Source organism: Tupaia chinensis, unplaced genomic scaffold (genome assembly GCF_000334495.1).
Source record: "Tupaia chinensis unplaced genomic scaffold, TupChi_1.0 Scaffold000138_1, whole genome shotgun sequence".
NCBI lineage: Eukaryota > Metazoa > Chordata > Mammalia > Scandentia > Tupaiidae > Tupaia > Tupaia belangeri.
Window position 1 is genome coordinate 3,207,337 of NW_006159608.1, and position 7,905 is coordinate 3,215,241.

Genomic DNA, 7,905 nt, shown 5'->3' on the forward strand with positions numbered 1-7,905 from the left:
AGTCAATCTGAAGGCAATTGAAGAGTTAACAAGGGGATTCTGTATACATAATAGTATACAGCTGGTGTCCAGCAGGTGGCATAGTGGCTAAGATGCTGGACTCCCACATAGCTGATGGTGGTTCAAACCCCAGATCCAGTGGCTTGAAAATCACACTGGACATGTGTGCACACCTGCCCAAAATCCAGAAAGGAGAATGAAGGAGAAGCGATTACAACATGGCCATCCCTCCTAAAGGGTGATATTTCTCTCTCTCTCTCTCTCTCTCTCTCTCTCTCTCTCTCTCTCTCTCTCTCCCTCTCTCTCTCTCTCGTAAGTACATGTGCCCTATGTCAAAAACCTAAAAAAAAAAAAATTGAAGTCTTACATGTTAAAAATAAAAAAGTATACAGCTGTACTTCTTTCTTATAGTTATCTGTATCATTTATAAAAGAACCAGCCTGTATTGGTATCAAAAATTCCAGTAAATAGTGGCTTAAAATTATTAAAACACTACTTTAAAAAATAGTGGGGTTTCTTATGTAACAAGAAGTTTGATACCGTAATCTTGAGATGGGGCAATTCCTAAAGGCCTAATCAAGGAACTATGTTCCAGTTCAATGTCTACTCTACCATCTGAGTGTGTACACCGTGTTCATCCTCTTTATGGTAAGATCATTGTTACTCTTCCAGCTGTTGTACTCACATTCCAGGTAGGAAAAAGGAAGAAAGTGGGTCAGTTACTGTGCTGTTAGAGCCCCAGACCCAGGGACTTGAGAAGCATGCCAGGCACATGTATATGCATGCCCAAAACCCCAGAAGAGGGGAGAGTTGAAGGAGAAGGGATTGCGGTGAGAACATTTCTATGGGGAGTGCTTTCTCCTCTCTCTGTCTCTGCCACTCTGTCTCTGGTGAGGGCAAATACTCTCTAGTTTTAAAAAAAGAAGAATAAAAATAAAAAAGAAATAAAAGAAAGAGGGAAGGGAAAGGGCAGAAAGAATGTGCCAACCAGATCTTTTTGTTTTGTCAGGAAAACATTTGCTTAACATGGAAGTCTTTATTTAGCAGATTTCCGCTTATGTATTTTCACTGGCATATTGCAAGAACAGTTTGGATAAAAATCAGTTGTCAAAGAATTGACATGTATAGAAAGTGGTCAGTACATACATGTAAAGATTTCCTTCAAGTACCCAGAGGTTAAAAGGTAACAAATCCTCCTGAAGTTCATCAAATACGTTTTGATTTGCTTCATTATAAACATAGCAATAACTGTATTATTTTTAAGTAAGTTAATAATGAGAACGAGAGAGAGATCAGGGAAGGAAGGAAGAAAGGTGGAAAAAATAAAAGAAAGAAGAAGAAATAAAGATGGGGGGATAAATGTAAGGAGAAAATCACAGTGATAACTTCCGCAGTTTTGAAAATTGGGAAGTAGGAGTAAAACTAGCCCCAGTCTTTGTGGTGCAGATGGTAGCTTGCTGAATTACAGGCTGGAAGTCACTTGGTGACCATGGCATGAACCCCTGGCCTGATCGGCCTAGAGCACAGCAGGCAGAGTGTGAGTGTCTGAGAGTGAGTGGGTTGGAGGACTAGGAACGACGCGGAGGCATGGCCACTCCTGGGAAGTGTGCTCCCTCTCCCTCTCTCACTCACAGGCGTGTGTAAATACTCTATCAGGATTTTTTTTTAAAGAAAAGAAAAGTAAATATGATGAAGTATTTATTTTGCCTAAGAGTTAATGAGCGATTTTTTTAATAGATGTAGTCCACCTTAAAAACAGTGAAGTATGATAAAAGTAGAAATTCACATTTTGTGGAACTTAGTGAAATAATGGGTCTAGGAATAACCAGAAATGGCTACTAACATCAAGGAAAGGAAGTCCACTAAACATAATGGAAAATGTGCCACCATCCGGGACAGCAGGTGGCATGATGGGTAGGGTGCTGGATTATGGCCAACTGTAGTTAGAGTCCTAGACCCAGAGGCCTGGAAATAATGTCGGGTGCATGTGCATGTGTACCCCAAATCCCAAGAGTATAATGGAGGAGAAGGGATTGTGGCATGGCCATCCTCCCTGGGGGGTGACTTCTCACTCTCTCTCCCCCCCCCCTCTCCATCTTTCTCTGGGGAGTGCATGCATTCTATGGCAAAAACTTTAAAAAAAACACTAACCAATAGCATACAAGTAAAATTCCTATGGATTAAATTATGTGATATCCAGAATTTGTTCCAAAAGCACCCAGGGGGCAGGAGGATGTGGATGGAGGCACAGACTATATGATATTGGCACTGAGTTGGTAATTGCTGAAGTTAGATCAAGGGTATTATATCATCCACTCTACATTCTTACGTGTTTCAAATTTTCTATAATAGTTGTATAAACACTAATCATCCTCAGAATGGGCAGCATTCGAAAATGCACCAGGAACTTAGCCCAAAGATAGTAAAAAACTATTCTGGGTCAATCAAGTCCTCCATTGACCTAAGATTCCTTCCTGTGCCCTACTGAGAGGCCTGGAGTTGATGCCAGAGGCAGAGGACTCTTAGGCACGAAGTTAGAGTGCAACAGAACGTACCGTTTCCACGTAAGTCTTTGTGTCACTTTCAGACAGCCTAGAGAGTTTAGAACATCTCTTCAAATTTCATTATAAATACCCAAACTATTTGACCCTTTTTAATCATAAAAATCAATGTATGATTGTCCCCATATGATCGAAAACAGATAAACAGCTTCTTATTAAAGCATTTTGACTTAGAAAGCTTTTTTTCCTGGTCTTTGCATATGCTACCGGGTGCACAGTCACATAATTACAAGTTTTAAAGAAAAGGAAATGTGACTGAGAAAGTAAGAGAATTGGCAAGGTGTCTCAAGTTACATTTGTCTGTTCATTTCGAGTATCTACGTGCCTACATTCTGCTGAGCACTGCTCCGAGTCCTACACAGATGGAGCGAAGGACAAGTAAAAGGTATGGTTTACATTTGTTTCTTAAGAATTATTATTACCAGTTTGCTATTGGGCATGTGTGCTCACCAGAGTGAGACAGAGACAGAGAGAGAAGGAAAGTGAGAAAGCAAGCTGCTAGATCTGGGACTTGAACCACAGTAAATGTAGGAGTCCAGCATCCCAACTACATGCCACTTGTCAGCCCCCAAATATCCAAGTTTTGTCTAGTGGCCCCACATCCTGAGAAGACCTGGAGACCACGCATGTACAGCAGACACCGTGAATAACTACAGATTACAAGCTGTGTTCATAGAGCATGATTCACCATCACCAAAAGGTAGAAGCAATCCAAGCACCATTGACAGATGAATGAAAAAACCAGATGTTGTATGGATAGACAATAGACTATTTAGCTTTAGAAAGGAAAGAAATTCTGACACGTGCCAAAGCAGCAACGAATGGGAGTACCTGGCCGAGCTGTGGAGGTCAGGAGAGGTGGTATCCAGGCTGAGGCCCAGATCCGACACGTGGAAAGGTCCTGCAGCAAAGAGGAGTCGAGTCCTGCCCAGCACCTCCCGCAGTGAGAGAAACCCAGTCCGTGGGAAGCACAGGGGCGAGAGTGAGAGGTAACCGTGACACAAGGGCAGGCCGAGACTCCAGGAGGAGCCAGATGTGAGCTCTTCATTAGCATTCTGGTCTTTTTTTTTTCTTTTTAAGAATTATTTTAATTTTATTTATTATGATTATCATTATTGTTATTTTAAATCTGACCAGAGAGAGAGAGAGAGAAAATGAAAAAGAAAGCCGCCAAGTCCAGGATTGAAATGTGGTCAGCCCCGCCACCTGCTGGTGGCAGGATTTTGGTGTTAATGCTCCTGAAGTCCGAAGCCATTGGAGCATTTCATAATACCGTGAAAGGGCAGCAGGGTTCAGTGGTAGAACGCAGTGTTCTGTAAGTCTGACCCATGTGGCAAGATTCCGGCTTCGCAGCTGAAGAGCTCAAGACCTCCTATAGAGTAGGCTGGACATTCACGTGTCTGTGATCTGGGCTGGCTGAAGCCGGGGGTGGATCCAGGCATAAAGGCTCTGTTAAGAGTTCTTGCTCGGGGCCAGCAGCTGGCATGGTGGTTAAGGTGCTGGACTCTGACATCACTGACCACAGTTCCAGTCCCAAACCTGGCAGTTGCTTTCTCACTTCCTCTCTCTCTCTCTCTCTCTCTCTCTCTCTCTCTCTCTCTCTGTCTCTCTCTCTCTCCCTCTCTGGTAAAGTAAAATTAAAATACATAAATGAAGTTAAATAAAATAATACTTAAAAAAAGAGTTCTCTCATCTCAGAAGAAATACATACATAAGGTTTTATACACACACACACATCATATATCATGATTATATTAGCAGGTTCATTTTCAAATAGATGCTACGGTATGGAGATCTGACAGGAGGAAGGTCACACAGGAAACAGTCATGGAAACAGAGAAAAGGCACTATCAATAAGGTTCACGCTGCATCGGATACATCGTGTGGAAGAAGGCAGTGTGAGGCATGCAGGTCTCAGCATGACTCCTAAGTAGGTGGATGAGTGGCGAGCCTCTCAGTATAGTGCGGGCCCTGAGAGAGAGCAGGATTTGAGGAGAAAGATCGCGAGCTGCGGCAAGGATAGACTAATACCTACAGCCTTGACTTCGTAGCACTCACTAACAGTCAATAGAGACAACAGTTAGCATTTCCTAAACATCTGCCTTGGGACAGAATCTATACGGTGCACTGCACTCCATACTCATCACTGGGGGAAAGATTTTCCCACGAGGGACACACAAAGTCTCTCATCCCACATGTAACCTTGCCCCCCACTTCCTCAAGAGGAGGATCTATGTCTCCACCTTTACACTGGGCAGGCTCGAGACTGCTTCCATCAGCGGAACCTGAGAGAAACACTGTCTGACTCCTGAGGCGGTCATGAGAGCCCTGTGGTTTCTGACACGTTCTCTTGGGACGAGCATTCTGGATGAAGACGTGCCATGTAAGTGGTTCAGCTGCTCTGAGACCACAAGCTAAAGAGGCCACTTGTAAGCACTCAGACTCAGATGAGCCCTGCCAAGAGTCACACAACTCTCCACCAGATGGGGCACCCCCTTCGGAAGTACATCCTCCAAGCATCTCATCACCACGTCTGCCGCCCGGAGAGGCAGAGACAAGCCGTCCCCAGTGACTGCTGCCCAAGGGGACCAAAAAGGTGACAGCCAGAACAACTGATTATTACACCTAACTGGGGTGTGGCTGGCTACTCCCACCCACCACTGTATGTGTGTGGGAATAGTGTAGAGAGAAGAGATTAGTGTAATTTGTTCAGGACCAGAGAGCTGGTGAGTGCAGCCACAGTTCTGGCTAAATCTATCTGGATGTACTACTTCTTAAATCTCGATGCTGCCACCTTTTTGGTCTCATCCCCAAATGAAATTGCTGTTTCTATTCAAAATCTTACACCTTATCCCAAAACACATCTTCGAATCCTAACCTCAAACACATACATTTTGAAACCAATCTGCTCACCTCACAAACAGCAACCCACTAACAGAAGTACAACATGGACAATTACCAGGGCTTGAAGGTTTCTACTCTCCTGTCTCCCATCTCTTTTCCCAAGCAGTAGGGAATTGATATAAAATTAAGACAGACAAGTTCCATTTTCTTTCAAGAGAGATTTATGACCACTGTCTACCAAATCTCTAGCCGTGAAGTGAACTGTAAAACAGAATGTTTCACAATAATATATTGAAAGCAAAGCCGCGTTATGTACAATTAATGTAAAGATGATCAGAAGTGATGGTTGCCGAGTAAAAGTAAAAATAGAGAAGGATGAGCCATTGGGGTATCAGTGTTTCCTGCAGCACGAATCCGTCAGCGAGGAGCCCCAATCAAGGGAACAATGAAGCATGTTCATGACTGCGAAGTAACTTGCTCTTGCTAATCTGGCAGCTTGACAAGGAGCTTGACCTTGTTGCTACTGCCTTAGTCCAGGCCTTAGGACCTGTCCCAGCGTCCCTGCAGTCTGTGCAAGCTGGTCCTTCTACCACAGCCACGCCACCAACGTGGCTTACGCCCACTTCCACGCCACCCCATCTCTCCCCTTTTCCAGGGCCACGCCCGCCCCCTGTAATCCCACTGCCTGTCCCTGAGCACCACAGAGCTGCTCCTGCTACGGGTTCCCACTCGCACGCCAGCTCCTGGGAGCTGCCACTCCTGGGAGCTGCCTTTCCAACCAGGGGTGGATGTTTTTCCTCTGAGTTCCCACGGCACAGCCAACTGAACTCTGGGCAGCTCTTCAGCCAACTTGATGACCACGTTTCCTTGGTAACTACGGAAGTGCACCATTCCAGGCACAGAAGCAGAGACAAGAAGCTAATCCTTGCCTCCAGAGACACGCAGAAAACTGGCAGTGCCTGGGCACATACTTCATCCTTATGCCTGGATGCAGTGCTGTTGGATTTAGTGGGTAGAGGCCGGGGTTGCTGTTAGACTTTACAACTTACTGGACAGCCCTCACCACGAGAAAATGATTTGGCCCAAAATATCAGCAGTGCTGAGATTGAAGCTTCCCTAAATAAACAAATAAATAAGATCATTTCAGGAACTGCTAAGTGCCATGAAGAAAACACCAGTAAAAGCAGAGACTGTGACGGAGTGCTGGAATGAGAGACAAGGAAGCCTCTGTACAGGAACCACGAGCCGAGATGCAGAGGCTGAGACTCTACCTTAGCCATCTGGTCCCAGAGCCTGGCCAGTGCCACCGCCCCCTCGGGGTTATTCAGCACCACCTCCTGATACTGAGCACCTACCAAGTGCTGGCCCAGAGACTCGTTCTCTTCACCAACTCTTGATGGGAAGTTCTCACTCTGCCACATTGAAGTGAACTTGAGAACATGGCTGATATTCTTATGAATGCCTCGCACAGCCTCCAAGGAGGTAAGGCGGCGTGAGCATTCTAAGACCACTCCCCAGTGGCCAGTTAGGTAATGAGGTGAACGCCATTCCCACTGACTGAAACAGGAAAACAGCTGGAGAAGTCGGGTGGGCCCTATGGCAGAGGAAGGGGGCGACAGCAGCCTAGAGCATGCTGGGGGATGAACAGCTGTCTGCGTGTCCGGCTGCAGGTGAGCCAAAGCTAAGGGGAGCCGTTGGGAGGGAAACAAGAGTGGCTGAGAACTTGCTGGTGTTGGAAATCAGGGCCCACCTGAGCCTGCCCAAGGAGAGATGGCAAGGAATGGGAATTCATCGCAGCCAGAGTTGAGTGGCTGCCTTGTCTGTTTTCTCGGGACTTGGTTGGAATTAGAACTAAAGCCCCATGTCACAGAAAACCCCCCGGTCCCAAGCAAGCCAGAACTCCCCATGTTAAGGACGTCAGAAACATGACACACAGAGAGTTTGCCTGGATTTCTCTGGCTGGTTGATTGTAAAATTATGGCTGGAACCCAGACTTCCTAACCTCTTTGCCCTTTCTTCACTCTGCCAGATGAGAACGAAATGTATAGGAAAGCAAATATTAGGACCAAATTCTAGATTTCTGTTCCACCAGGTACATGACTTCAGGGAAACGTACATGACTTCAGGAAAACCTGTTACTCTCTGAGCCTTACCTTCCTTACCTAAGAAACCGAAGTAATATATGCATATCCTGAATCCCACCATAAACTCTAGACTCAAATCAAAATATAGAGATGGTGAAAGATGGAGATTCTGCAGCAAGTCAACAGAGAGGAAAAGAATCGTGGACAAGTGAGTTTCTTCTCTGACTTTAGAAACCAACACCTGGGGCCAGCAGGTAATATAGTGGTTAAGGCACTAGACTCTCACATGGCCAGCTGCAGTTCAAGTCCCAGACCTGGCGACTTGAAACACACTGGGTGTGTGAGCATGTGTGTCCAAAATCCCAGAAGGAGAATGGAGGAGAAGGGATTGTGACATGTCCATCCTCCTTGGCGGG